This window comes from Eumetopias jubatus, unplaced genomic scaffold (genome assembly GCF_037043125.1).
Source record: "Eumetopias jubatus isolate StellerSeaLion01/CBP00866 unplaced genomic scaffold, mEumJub1_p1.0 scaffold_11, whole genome shotgun sequence".
Classification (NCBI taxonomy): Eukaryota; Metazoa; Chordata; class Mammalia; order Carnivora; family Otariidae; genus Eumetopias; species Eumetopias jubatus.
In genome coordinates, this window is record NW_028274817.1 from 102519246 (window position 1) to 102533215 (window position 13970).

General features: G+C 40.7%; 1 protein-coding gene and 1 pseudogene across 1 annotated transcript in view; one reads left to right on the forward strand and one right to left on the reverse strand.

Moving 5' to 3' along the window:
- The window catches only part of IL1RAPL1 (interleukin 1 receptor accessory protein like 1), a 686391-nt gene that overhangs the window by 600105 nt on the left and 72316 nt on the right, over positions 1-13970 (reverse strand). The window lies entirely within an intron of this gene.
- LOC114197598 (transcription factor SPT20 homolog pseudogene) lies at positions 3658-8097 on the forward strand (annotated as a pseudogene).

Genomic DNA, 13970 nt, shown 5'->3' on the forward strand with positions numbered 1-13970 from the left:
GATGTTCATCACTTATCATCAGATAAGTGCAAATCAAAACTACCGTGAGATATCACCTGACACCTGTCCGAATGGCTAGAATCAACAACATAAGAAACAACAGGTGTTGGCGAGGACGTGGAGAAAAAGGAACCCTCTTGTACTGTGGGTGGGAATGCAAGTGGATGCAGCCACTGTGAAAAACAGTTACAGAGGTTCCCCAAAAAGTTAAAAATAGAACTACCTTAAGATCCAGTAATTGCACTACAGGGTTTTTACCCCCCCAAAATACAAAACCACTAATTCAAAAGGATACATGCACCCCTATGTTTTTAGCAGCATTATTTACCATATTCAAGCTATGGAAGTAGCCAGGGTGTCCACCAAATGATGCATGTTTAAAGAAGATGTGAGATAATGGAATATTATTCAGCCATAAAAAAGAATGAAATCTTGCCATTTATGACAACATGGAAGGAGCTAGAGAGTATAATGCTAAGTGAAATAAGTCAGAGAAAGACAAATACCATATGATTTCACTTATATGGAGAAATCACGAAACAAAACAAATGAGCAAGGGAAAAAAAGAAAGAGCGAGATAAGCCAAGAAACAGATTCTTAATAATAGAGGACAATTTGACGCTTGTCAGAGGGGAGAGGAGTGGGGGGATGGGTTAAAAAGGTGATGGGGATTAAGGAGGGCCCTTGTCATGATGAGCACCGGGTGATGTCTAGAATTGCTGAATCACTATATTGTACACCTGAAACTAATATAACACTCTATGTTAACTATACCAAAAATAAAGAAAATAAAATAAAATGGAAACTAATATCGTCCGAACTTCCAGAGAAAAAGGCCAAGTCACTTACAAAAAAGAAAACACAAAGCACAATAGTAGAGCAACATTTTCAAGAATCTAAAGGAAAGGACAAGGTATGAGCCAAGATTTTATTACCAGCAAAGTTTTAAACATTAGAAAAAGAATCTCAGGAAATATTGTACACATAAATGCTTCCTAAAAATAGAGGATGAAAATTTTACAACATAAGGATGGAGAAGGATTTAGAGAAATTTTGGTAGTGAGCATACCTAATTGATGATCTAGTACTAAAATAAAGAAAGTATTAAGTATTACAGTTGTAAGAATAACATGTAAATATTATTTGCTCTGATGAAGTAGAAATAACATAACTAAAAATGCAAAGAGAAGAGAGAAAGGAACATAGAATAACCTTATTAACGTATAGATGGGAATTAAAATATTGTAAGCTGACATCACAGAAAAATCTAAGAAAAGAAGACTCAGATGATTACATAATGGTATCAGTATAATGACAACTAGTGGAAACAACAAAAATGACCGCAAAATATAAAATGGTATGGCAGAGCTGTAGGATTTTCTTATATTAAGGATATTGGTTTATTTTGAATTCTATTGCAAATATCTTCTGTCAGTTTGTCATTTACCATTTAATTTTATTTTGATTGACATGAAGAGAGTTTTTTATTTCTCTCTAATAATTATATCAATCATTTTATACCCTCTGGATTTGGGGACTTTTAGAAAGAATTTTTCTACTCTGTCATTATATATATTTTAAAAATTTTCAATATTTTCTTCTATAGTTATAGTTTAATCACTGATTCTTGTACTTTTACAGAAATGTTAAGACAGAAAAGGTTTTTTTTTCAGTTTCCTTTTTTACAAACAACACTGAGTGAAAACTTTATCTTTCCTCCACTGACATGTGATGCCACACTTACTGTATGTCAAACTCCTGTATATTTTGGGAATTAATTCTTAGATATCCAACTCTTCAACTTACTTCTCTTGAAATTTATACACCAACACACTGTTTAGTATGATATAATACCTGGTTAGGCAAATCTCTTGCCATTACTTATTTTTTATTAAGTATTTTATTTTAATTCCAGTATAATTAACATCAAGTGTTATATCATTTCCCAGTGTACAATTATATACATTACTCAGGGCTCATCATAAGTGTACTCTTTAATCCCCATCACCTGTTTCACTCACCCCCTGACCCATCTCCAAAAAACTTCTTCACCATTCTTATGTACTTATTTTTCCATGACTGGTTCTAAAGGGGCATCTTCATGAACCGTCAATTTTGCTTCAAAATAAGTAATTTAATGTTTTACATTTGTGAAAAAAACCCCACAGAATTTGCATGTAAGATGACGTCCACCTGGGCACCTACCACCAAATTCCCTGTCAATGTTTCCAGATGCTCCTGTTTTTAGGGTTAGTTTCATAAAAAGGGGGAAAGAGGTCAGGCTTTGCAGTCAGAGATTTGGGTTTGTTCCCTGCCTAAACTGCTTATCATTTTATAACCTTGAGCCTATTACTTTAGTTGGTTGCATGTCAGTTTCTTCATTTGAAAATAAAGAGGGTAAAAATGCCTACTTTGTAGAGTTTCTGAAGCATTGGATAAATTTTATTTTGAGTAGCTTTGCCTGACTCATGGTGGGAACTCTCTGGAAAATAATTTCAAATAGATAACATCCTCATCCATAGCTCCAATCTCGATTTCTCTCCTAACTTCAGAATTGCCAGGACTTGAATCCTTTTGTTTGATAACTTTCTATTCATCCTTTAAGAAAGCTCAACCATCACCTCCTTTGGGAATTGTTTTTTTTCACTTCTCCATGTTTAGTACTTCTTTTCCTTTATCACTCTGCCCACAAGTTTATAAATTGTGGTGTATTCTATTTATCTGATTATTTGTTTGCCTCACCAAGGAAACTGTTAACTCCTACATGGCAAGTCACTTGTCACTGATACTACTGTCTCAATTCTAGCATATTACTTCCCTCATAATTAATTCTCAAAAGTAGCTGTTGCTTGAACATACATATTCTATGGGGAAAAAGGAGAGCACATAGGACATATTATGTTTGTAATTTTTCTTTGCTCTTTGCTTTATGAGAACAAAGTGGGGTAAAGGATGACACTGAATCACTTTCTAGAAATTTTTTTTTTAAGATTTTGTTTATTTATTTGACAGAGAAAGATACACAGCGAGAGAGAGAACACAAGCAGGGGGAGTGGGAGAGGGAGAAGCAGGCTTCCCACGGAGCGGGGAGCCCGATGCGGGGCTCGATCCCAGGACCCTGGGGTCATGACCTGAGCCGAAGGCAGATGCCCAACGACTGAGCCACCCAGGCTCCACCTAGAAATGTTTTTTGTTATTGTCCTGTTAAACTGCACTGACTGAACACAGACGCCTGGCTCTACCTGGCAATAGAAAGTGCAGGCACCACAACAGGAAGTGCAGGCACCATGACAGGAAGTATAGGCACCACAACAGGAAGTGCAGACACCACGCAAGCGCACAGAAGGCTGTGTAATTTGACCCCTCCTCGCTGACTTCCGGCCTAACCGAGGGCAACAACGGAAGGCGAGGCGAGGCGAGGCCCGGCGCAGTGGCTGCAGCCTATAGAGATACAGGTATTTTCAGAGACTTGCAAGATTTTGTGTATTGCTTTCTTGCTGGTGGGTTTCTTGGTATAATTTTTGAAGTTAAGCTGGTGGCTCCACTCTGGAGTTGCGGCGCTCGTAATACTCTACACTGACGTGAAGGGCGGGGTTTTTACCCCGCTCCACTAGGCATTTGCATTTTGTCTTCTTTTGGGGCCCCCTTTGTCCCACGATGCAACAGGCTTTAGAACAAGCTGTGGACCGTGCGGACTATGTCATCGCAAGTGCCCAGCAGAGGCCTCCTAAAAGGAAACGCTTGTCAAGTGGGGAAGCCTCTCTCTATGAAAAACTTTACGACATGTATGTGGAAGAATGTGGGAAAGAGCCTGAGGCTCCGGAGGAACTAAGAAGCAACACGAACTTGCTAGAGAAGCTCGTTAGGAGAGAGTCATTGCCGTGTTTAGTGGTCAACCTACACCCAGGAGAGGAGGGATATTCCCTGATGCTCGAGGGGAAACACGGAGCATATTCGGAGACCATTCGGCTGCCTTACGAAGAAGGGGAATTGCTGGAATACCTGGATGCTGAAGAATTACCTCCTGTTCTGCTGGACGTCCTGGAAAAATCTCAGGTTAACATTTTCCACTGTGGGTGTGTCATAGCACAGGTGCGGGACTACAGGCAGTGCAGTGGTGGGGAACCTCCCGGCTACCAGAGCAGGCATATTCTCCTGCGCCCAACCATGCAGACATTAGCCTGCGACGTGCAGTCCATAACCAGTGATGGCCAGGAATGGACCCAGGAGGACAAACTATTGCTTGAGAGCCAACTGATCTTGGCTACTGCGGAACCCCTGTGCCTCGATCCTTCCATATCAGTAGCCTGCACCGCAAACAGGCTGCTCTATAACAAGCAAAAGATGAACACTCACGGGATGAAAAGGAACTTCAAGAGGTATTCTGCACCCTCTCTGAGTCGGCAGCAGGAGCTGTCTCATTGTCCACCTCCTCCTGAGCTAAATGTATTGACTTCTTGCAAAAAAAGCAAAGAAAGTATAACAAGTGAGAATTCTGACTTCATAATTTCTAAAGCAGAAAATTACGTAGATAAGAGGAAACAGAGACCCTGTGACTTGGCTGTGCCTTCTGAAGTGGATGTGCAGAAATATGCTAAATGGGAGAAGTTTGTCAAATATGATGACTCACAACCAACAGTCTGGCCAGTCCATGAGGTAAAAGATGATTCTGTATTTGGATATGAAGGTGATGATGAGTCTCAGACAACAAAGCTGACCCTCATGCAGTCACTTAATGATCCACTTATCTCTGGAAAAAGAAGGCAACGTAAAAAAGTCAGATATGAGAGACAGATGTCTCCTCCTCTGCACCCTTCCCCAGATGACCATTCAGATAGTGTCATGCCTGGGTCAAAGACTGATGCTGGGGTAGTAGTCACTGAGTCAGAAGTGGTGGTCCCGCAGAAGACCAAATATCCAGTCACCATGTCACAAAGTTCCAGCAACTCAGCAAGCCTCAGCCAGCTTCCTCCAGGGAAAGCAACTGAACAGCCTAAAACTGTGTCTGTTCAGTCTTCAGTCCAGGGGAAGGGAGTCAGACATCCATCTCCAACCATCAGACTTCCGTCGAGCTCAGAAAAGACTTCATCAGGAAACAGTTTTACTCTGTGGCAAGGAAACAGCTTTCTTAAATCTCCATCTCCTGTTCTTGCTTCTAACCCACCAAGTCTTTCTCAGAAATCCACTGTGGATGTGAATCCAGTGAGCACATTTCCTGCAGCCACCGTGTCCACTACCAGCTCATCACAAAGAATCCTGGCCACCCAGGTCATGAACAACTCCCAGAAATCCTCTGTGGAAGTGATTCGAGTTGGCACGCCACTTCCTCCAGCCACTGTGTCCACCATCAGCTCAACCCAAAGAACCCTGGCCACCCAGGTCATGGCCAACTCCCAGAAATCCTCTGTGGAATTAATTCAAATTAGCACACTTCCTGCAGCCACCCTGTCAACTACCAGCACATCACAAAGAGCCCTGGCCACCCCAGTCATGGCCAACTCCCAGAAACCCTCTGTGGAAGTGAATCGAGTTAGCACACTTCCTGCAGCCACTGTGTCCACCACCAGCTCATCACAAAGAATCCTGGCCACCCCGGTCATGAACAACTCCCAGAAATCCTCTGTGGAAGTCATACGAGTTAGCACGCTTCCTCCAGCCACTGGGTCCACCACCAGCTCAACCAAAAGAACCCTGGCCACCCAGGTCATGGCCAACTCCCAGAAATCCTCTGCAGAACTGATTCAAATTAGCACGCTTCCTGCAGCTACCCTATCAACTACCAGCTCATCACAAAGAGCCCTGGCCACCCCAGTCATAGCCAACTCCCAGAAATCCTCTATGGAAGTGATTCGAGTTAGCATGCTTCCTCCAGCCACCCTGTCAACTACCAGCTCATCACAAAGAACCCTGGCCACCCCGGTCACGGCCAACTCCCAGAAATCCTCTGGAGAAGTGATTCGAGTTAGCACTCTTCCTCCAGCCACCCTGTTAACTACCAGCTCATCACAAAGAACCCTGCCCACCCAGGTCAGAACCAACTCCCAGGAACCCTCTGTGGAAGTGATTCGAGTTAGCATGCTTCCTCCAATCACTGTGTCTACTACCAGCTCATTTCAAAGAACCCTAGCCACCCAGGTCACAGCCAACTCCCAGAAGCCCTCTGTGGAAGTGAATCGGGCTAGCATCTTTCCTGCAGCCACTGTGTCCACTGCCAACTCATTGCAAAGAACCCTGGCCACCCCAGTCATGACCAACTCCCAGAAACCCTCTATGGAAGTGATTGAAGTTAGAATGCTTCCTCCAGCTGCTCTGTCCACTACCAGCTCATCACAAAGAACCCTAGCCACCCAGGTCACGGCCAACTCCCAGAAATCCTCTGTGGAAGTGAATCGGGCTAGCATCCTTCCTGCAGCCACTGTGTCCACTGTCAACTCATTGCAAAGAACCCTGGCCACCCCAGTCACGACCAACTCCCAGAAACCCTCTATGGAAGTGATTGAAGTTAGAATGCTTCCTCCAGCTGCTTTGTCCACTACCAGCTCATCACAAAGAACCCTAGCCACCCAGGTAACAGCCAACTCCCAGAAATCCTCTGGGGAAGTGAATTGGGCTAGCATCCTTCCTGCAGCCACTGTGTCCACTGCCAACTCATTGCAAAGAACCCTGGCCACGCCAGTCACAACCAACTCCCAGAAACCCTCTATGGAAGTGATTGAAGTTAGAATGCTTCCTCCAGCTGCTTTGTCCACTACCAGCTCATCACGAAGAACCCTAGCCACCCAGGTCATGGCCAACTCCCAGAAATCCTCTGGGGAACTGAATTGGGCTAGCATCCTTCCTGCAGCCACTGTGTCTACTGCCAACTCGTTGCAAAGAACCCTGGCCACTCCAGTCACAACCAACTCCCAGAAACCCTCTATGGAAGTGATTCGAGTTAGAAAGCTTCCTCCAGCCACTTTGTCCACTATCAGCTCATCACAAAGAGCCCTGGCCACCCCGGTCATGGCCAACTCCCAGAAAACCTCTGGGGAAGTGAGTCAAATTAGCATGCTTCCTCCAGCCACCCTGTCCACTACCAGCTCATTACAAAGAACCCTGGTCACCCCCGTCATGGCCAATACCCAGAAATCCTCTGCGGAAGTAATTCGAATTAGCATGCTTCCTCCAGCCACCCTGTCAAATACCAGCTCATCACAAAGAACCCTGGCCACCCCAGTCATGGCCAGCTCCCAGAAATCCTCTGTAGAAGTGAAACGAGTTAACATTCTTCCTGCAGCCTCCCTGTCCACCGCCAGCTCATCACAGAGAAGCCTGGCCACCCCAGTGATGGCCAGCTCTGCAGGCCACAACATCATCAAAGTAGTGGGCCCTGGTTGCGGAGCCCAGGCTTTGGGGAGAGGTCCCAGTCCCAGGAAGGGCTCTACCTCTGGGACCACAGCTCCTGCGGGAATCAAGCCCAGCACCCTGCCCTCAGGAGCTCGGCCACCAAATGCAGTGCCTGATGCACCGCCGATTCCTTCCCAAGTAGGTGTTCAATTTATTTTAAAAAATGCCTCCAGTATCAGTCCAGTAACTCTACTGGAGCTTCCACAAGTTTCGCTCCCTTTGAACACCCCGCAGCAGCCTCAGCAGCAGTGGCTCTATCAGTTGATTCCACAAACACAACTGCAACAAACCACAACTACTAGTCAACAGCCCACAACTACTGGTTCTCAGGAGCCAGTGCCACAGGGTTCAAGTGCACAAGGTTCAACCAGTCAGAGAACAGTGTCATCTGCTCAGCAAGCCATTGTCCTTAACCTCCCTGCAGCAGGAAGTTTTCTGCAGCCCCAGGCGGTGGTGTTGGCTGCGCCTGGCTCTGCGGAGAGCCAGAGAAGACCCCGGCAGATCAGCCCTCGCCCTGTGCACCCACTGCTGCCGGCCCCTGCCTCGCAGCCGCCACCCCTGCAGCAGGCACAACCCTTCAGAATCTTGCAGGGCCCCGTGGCTGTCACGACAGTGGCCACGCAGACAGCTGGGCCGCCTCGGGGCCGGCAGGCCGCAAGCCAATCCAGAGGTAAAAGGAAGAAAGGTACATCAACTACTCCAAAATCCTAGGTCTTGCATTACTTCTCTCTTTTTTAAAAACAAAACAAAAAAACATTGAAGCAAAGAGTTTCTGAGTATTTACTTCATCTTTGTCTTTAATGTCTCAGTATTTTACATTGCTAGTATACAAACCATATAGAAGCACAACCTAGTGCTTTTTATATAAAAACAGGGAAATGTCTTAATGAAAAAAAAAAGAATGGATTTTGATGTTAGCTACCATCAGGTCAATATCCTAGCTCTGCAATTTACTAACCTTAAGCCTATTTCCTAAATTCACTGAGTCTCCATTTCCTTACCTGTAAACTATTAATAGGAATATTCACTTCTTAAGTTTATTGTCAAGGTTAATGTAAGATACATTAAATATTGAAATTTAAATTTAGATTAATTTTAACTAATATAAATACTAAATATCTGAAAGAAATAAACCTAAATAAGCTTAAAATAAACTATAGTAATAATATTAGTGCAAATAATAGTTTTGTTATATTTCGTAAAAGCCAACCTTGGCATATAAGCCACAGGAACTTAATTCTTCAAAAAAAAAAACCACTAGACTTTTCAGTGTGTGTGTACACACACACACACACACACACACATCTTTGAGGTTTTCAAAATCACAGAGATACAGGTACAGCCAGAGACCTACAGATGCAGGCGTGGATATAGAGACTTGAATCCTCTGTTAAATAAACAGTAGCCCTTCTACTCTGCCTACATGCCCCACATGGTGAAGTCTCTCTCTTTCTGATAAACCTGGATGCATTAGGCACTTGTAATTCGTTCTTCAGGAACTGGGGGATGATTTGGATATATGACTCAATATCATTTGCCAGACAATATTCTTCAAATGCATTATTCATGTGGTGCTTGTTATTTTGCAAACATTTCATAAGATACGAATGCACCTGCTGTCTCCTCTTGCTCCTCTATTCTGTCTCAATTATTTTGTCCCCACCAGACAAGGTAATAATCACAAGAGAGAAAAGGTAAAAGTTTCTTGACTTAACAATGGCCAAGTGAATGAAAAACGGTAGGTTTAGATGAACTGATGAAACAAATGACAACGGAATTACAGGGAAAAGAATAAATATTTGTGATACTTAAAGACAGCTGCTAATTAAAAATGATTTCTGCAGCTCCTAAATAATATATTTTACGATAGCATTTTACCTTTACAATAGCGTTAAACCTTCCCCCTGTTTAAGTAAATTCATAAATGTGGGTAATACTTTTAAAATACTTATATGTAGGGGCGCCTGAGTGGCTCAGTCGGTTAAGCATCTGACTTTTGGTTTCAGCTCAGGTCCTGAACTCAGGGTCTTGAGACTGAGCCCCGCCCCGGGCTTCAGGCTCATCAGGGAGTCTGCTTCTCTCCCTCTGCCCCTCCCCCCTCAAATAAATAAATCTTTAAAAATAAATATAATAAAATACCTATATGTAACTGTAAAGATTTATATCACTCAAAAATGTCACCTTTCCGAGTTTTTGAAGTTTGCTTCAAAAGAATGAGCAACTGAAAACATCATAAAAATATATTTGTTAAATAGTTCTTTTTGTTAAAAGACTTTATTTTATTGTAATATTTGCTATTTCAGACCTCTACTTGGATGACTGGTAAGCATCATTTCACTTTACATGTCCAAGTATGATGGCATTCATCATTTATTTCTCTGAGCCTGCCAGTGCCTTTACTGTTTGGTGTTAGAATAATTCACAAAGTACCTGAATTAATTACAAAGTAGTTTTAAATACTTTACAAAACAAAATCTATCTGCATACCCTTACCCCTAACGACTTCTACTCCAATTTGTGGGCTTTGAGGGATTCTTAGAGAAATTCTCAGACTTCCTTCTTTTTTTAAAAGTTTATCTCAATTCAATTAATTAACATATAGTGTGTTACTAGTTTCAGAAGTAGAGTCACACTTCCTTCTTAACAGCTGAACAACCAACCACCCAATGTAAGGTAACAGTATGAAAAAGTGGGGGGCAGAGTGAGTCCTGACACTAGCAAATAGATTTCTGATAAAACATTTTCATTCGTGACATTTCATCACATGTCATAGTGCATTGCCAAATACCCTTCCCTGCATGTGCATACTCTGTGGAATCAAATTCAAACTATTTTGTTTGGCTATATGAGCCTGGGTTTGGCCTGTCTCTCCTCCCCATTTCCTACCATTTCCGCATTCACAGTTGTGACTTTGGCAGTACTTAAACGACTGTTGCTCCTGATGGGCTGGGTTGTGCCTCACTTCCATGTTTTGGTTGAGACCCTAACCGGGAACTCCTTTCTATTCTGTGCTTGTAGTGCAATGTTTAGCCTAAGTACCATAGCTCTGGAATCTGAGTCTATTTCTGTATCATCCCTTACTACCTTTAAATTATTTCACAAGCCTATTTGTGGATCAAATATAGTAGTAAAGATAAAGAAAAATAAGAATTGAAAATGTACATTGATATAAGTATCCTTTTCAGATTTGGGTTTTTTTTTTTTTCAAACAGAGATTGTATTACTTTGCATTAATTTCATAACATTAGCATTTTTATTTAATTGGTTAAAAATTTGCTCTCTCTATAATCATTAATATATGTAATACATATTTATATTCTCTGTATTGAATGTCACAATAGTCTTTTTAAAACATCAAAAGTACTAAATTGGAACTATTACTGTAAAAAATTGGGTATGTATAAAATAGTACTTTTATCAGTATTTAAATGTAATTTCTCTTTAAGCAGAGGTTAAAATCATACTTATATGTAAGAAACAAGAAAATTAAATACAACTTTTTTGTTTTCTTGGCTTTAAACCAAGAAAATATTCCTAAAGTTATGATCCAGTCATAAGTCATTCTGATGAATTATAACAAAAAATTTTTCTTTTACAAAATTTTAAGGCCAAACTGAGGAACAAGAAGAAGACAAGTCAGTAAGACTCTCCCTTTTATTTCAACTTACCCCATTTCTTGTGCATTTGTATTTCTTAAAGATTTTGAATTTTGGGCATACACTTAATCTATGCAAATAAAACAGTGTTTTCCTGTCTCTGTTTAGCTGTTATTGTAGCATGTGATAGTAGTCTGATGGAGTTTTACTAGACTGGGGTGCTATGTTTGGGATGACAAACATGAAATAATTCTGGTAACAGGGACACTTGGAAGTGGTGCTCATTCTCTACTGCAAATGAGTTATGCATTATCGTTGATTTATAAAATGATGTAAGATTAGTTTTCTGATGCTGTGGACACAGAAAACAAATGGTAGTTTCCAATCTAAGCCCAAATCAAACATCCCAATGTGAAACCCCTGATCTACAAAAGATGTTGCCTTACACATGCCCCACTCCACACAGCCTACTTCACCATAGGTGGGTGAAGGACTTTACATGTTTTATGACTGATGATTCCCGGAGGCAAAGAGGGAGAAGACCAATCAAAACTAGCAGTGTCTAAACATTCACCTAAAATGCATTAACAGTGACTATGAAAGGGTCACCCTACCTTGCATTTATTCAGTCATTTATTCACACACATTTATTGAGCACCTATTACAGGACAGACTATGTCAAAGCCCATAAGACACAAAAGTAAATGAGACATAATGTCTTTCAAAAGCTTACAGTCTAGTACATTAAGAACAAATAAATATTAACAAAGTAGAGAAAACTAGTTTGGCTTTGAAATCAAATTGTATTTATGAAGCACAATTTATGCATTAACCTTTTAATTTTTTATTGTATTTTGAGACAGGCTTTCAATGATCATTTTAAGAAACATTGCAATTTAGGATTTAAAATGGAAACAGCAACAGATATCCAGATGTAGTGTTGATGTAATATTACTTTGTTTTTATCAGTTGCCCTCATTTCAGCTTAATAAGCGCTCTTGGCTCTCATCTTTCAATGTTTAATCAAAAGCAATTAAACTGATATACAAATGCCATCTCCCCTGCTTTAAGAATGACACAACACACAATTTCATTATAATAGGCAACTGGAATGTTTGTAGAATGATCAGCTCATTTTTATTTTTAAAATATGTGCTTTTCTTGCAATGTATGCTTATAAATAAAATGTCCACACACACAAATTTTATTTGATAAATGCCACGTGGATATTTGTCTTGTATACTGAACACAAAGTTCATTCCATGTGGTATTTCTATTAAAAGGCTGCTATTCTTTTGCTAGTCTCTAGAGAAATAAATATTTTAGCTAATGAACTGCATTAGCAAAAAGTATAAGATAAGCAGAAAAAGAACAAAGTGTGTGTGTGTGTGTGTGTGTGTGTGTATGCACATGTGCACATGTATGTGTGTTTAAGATAGACTCTTTTAAGATTCAGTTTCAAATAAGGGATCAGAAGGTTATAGTGGAAATGCCAGACATGTTTTATGAGACCAGATTCAATTAGTTAGGTCTGTAGAGTAGGCTGGCTGTATTAATGGTCCCAGTTCTTCACTCCTGCCTATATCCATACCCTCTGCCATGTAACCTCCACTCTGAGTCTCAGTCTGCTATGTGACCTGCATGGGCCAAGTCATGAAGCAGGAGCTTGAATCAGTACTTACACATCTCTTCTTCCTCTGTTACACCTCTGCTGTTGACGTGAAAACGTGCCTGAGCTAGCTTCTGGAGGATGGAAGTCTCATAGAGCTAGATTCTAGCATTCCCAGTTATTCCATCTTAAGATATCCAAAATCAGTCAACAAGTAGTTAACTTCTAAAGAGAAGGTCAGTTGTAGCTGGCTATGTTTAGGAGACCATATACTTTTTCATCCCGAGGGTAATTTTTTTTATCATCATCAGTTAGGAAAACACATTATGTGGGATAGTACATATCAATGTCTTAAGATTTAATAGATTTTCCATTAAGCATTAATGACATATATTCAATAACATCCTTAAACACTCAGAGGCTTTAGAAAGATACTCTATTAAAAAGAAAGATGTATCAGGATTTGAGCATTTCTTCAAAAAGGAATTATTTTTCCTTGGTTTAGTAGCTGAAAAAACATGAAAAGGCCACATCAATATTAATAATAAATGTGTATTTATCCCACACATTCACTCAATAAATATTTATTGAGAAACTACTATGTGCCAGTCACTGTTCAAAGCTATAGGAAACAAAAGAGATAAGCTTTTGGATTTTTTTTTAAAGATTTTATTTATTTATTTGAGAGAGAGAATGAGAGATAGCACAAGAAGGAAGAGGGTCAGAGGGAGAAGCAGACTCCCCGTCGAGCAGGGAGCCCGATGTGGGACTCGATCCAGGGACTCCAGGATCATGACCTGAGCCGAAGGCAGTCGCTTAACCAACTGAGCCACCCAGGTGCCCAAGCTTTTGGATTTTGATTGAAGTGCTTTGCTTGGCAAACCCAAATAAAAAAAAGTCCTTAATTCAACCGGATACAACAAACCCAACAACATGAAAATCACTAAAAAGTTTATTTTTACAGAAATAAAAAGTTAAAAATACTAAATTTGTGTTTATGCACAAAAATGAAACAAAAATATAGAAGATTGAGATATGTGAGCTATAATTAATATGCCTTAATATTGTTTTAATTTTGACTCCTATAATTAATTCCTGACTAATCTGTGCCCCAAGACTTATATGGCTAAGAACCATTTAAGTGAATCTAAAAACTTACAGTTTTAGCATGATCTGAAGATGAAGAGTTGCCAATTTATTAAGCCCTGAATCATGGAAACCCCTACCACTTGTTGGAAGTGTTTAAGGGTTTGGAGCATGGTGCGAAGGTGAAGTAGACGGGATTTAAATCCAACTTCCACCATTTATAAGTTGCCTGACCTTGAGTCAGTTATTTAAATTCTAACTTATTATCATAAACATTTTTTAAAATTCCAGAG